Source organism: Rutidosis leptorrhynchoides, chromosome 2 (genome assembly GCF_046630445.1).
Source record: "Rutidosis leptorrhynchoides isolate AG116_Rl617_1_P2 chromosome 2, CSIRO_AGI_Rlap_v1, whole genome shotgun sequence".
Lineage (NCBI taxonomy): Eukaryota > Viridiplantae > Streptophyta > Magnoliopsida > Asterales > Asteraceae > Rutidosis > Rutidosis leptorrhynchoides.
The window spans coordinates 347,705,508-347,706,780 of NC_092334.1; positions in this window are offsets into that span (position 1 = coordinate 347,705,508).

Here is a 1,273-nt window from a genome sequence, read left to right on the forward strand (position 1 = left end):
CTAAATCTCAAACTAGATATGTATTCCTAAATGGAGGTACCGAAATATCATGGCGTTCTCAAAAACAAACACTTGTTGCAACATCATCAAATCATGCTGAAGTGATTGCATTACATGAAGCTACTCGGGAATATTTTTGGTTGAGATCAATGACATAACTCATTACTGATTCTTGTGGACTAGAACGCGATAAAAGTCCAACAACTATGTATGAAGATAATGTAGCTTGCATAGCACATATGAAAGAAGGGTATATCAAAAGTGACCGAACAAAACACATACCTCCTAGATTCTTCTCATACACTCAAGATCTCATTAAGGACAACCAGATTGAAATGAGATATGTTCAATCCAGCAAAAACTCTGCTGATCTTTTCACCAAAGCACTCTCAACTGCTATTTTCAGAACACACGTTCACAATATTGGCATGAGGCATGTTCAAAAGATGTAACAGTTCAGCGATGTCTACTTGAGGGGGAGTCAACTCTATACTGCACTTTTTTCCCTTGACTAAAGTTTTTATCCCAATGAGTTTTTCTTTAGCAAGGTTTTTAATGAGACAGTACTAGTTGATATCTATTTAAAATAAATTGTCATCCAAGGGGGAGTGTTATGATAATGCCAAAAATGGTGGCCGACAATTTCAACAAATCCAATCTAACTTGATGCATATAGCGTGATAATTGAACAGTAAATGTTGCACTATAAATATGAACCATGTAATGTTGCAGTATGATGACTTTATAATATATACTCTTCTCATATACTCTCTTTGCTCCTCTTATAATTTTATTTGTATTCTTAATCAAGAATCAAACCACTAAAGGTAGTTATAAGCCTACTGAATTATAACATCAAACCATTAAAGGTAGTTATAAGCCTACTGAATTATAACAATTGAAAATTTAATATTTATCTAACCTATTTTAATATTAACAAACAGACAATTATTGAGAGAAAATTATTATGAGAAAATTATCTAATGTATTTTAATATTAACAAGATTATAAAATTCAATCAAGAAAAAAATGTTCAAAATGGTCTCAAAATATTACAGAGGTTGTTCAAACTTCATCCGTTTATCCTTTTGATTAACATTTCAACAATTAACTGCTCATAATTTAGGCCTTACTAGTAAATATCTTTGAGTAACTAAATTTTTTGTCTTGTGTTTTTTTTATTTATTCAGAAATTCATTTTTATTATTCAAACAATCAACCTATACTAAAGGCAATGCTTTTTATTAGTTTCAAACAATCAATCTAATGTAAA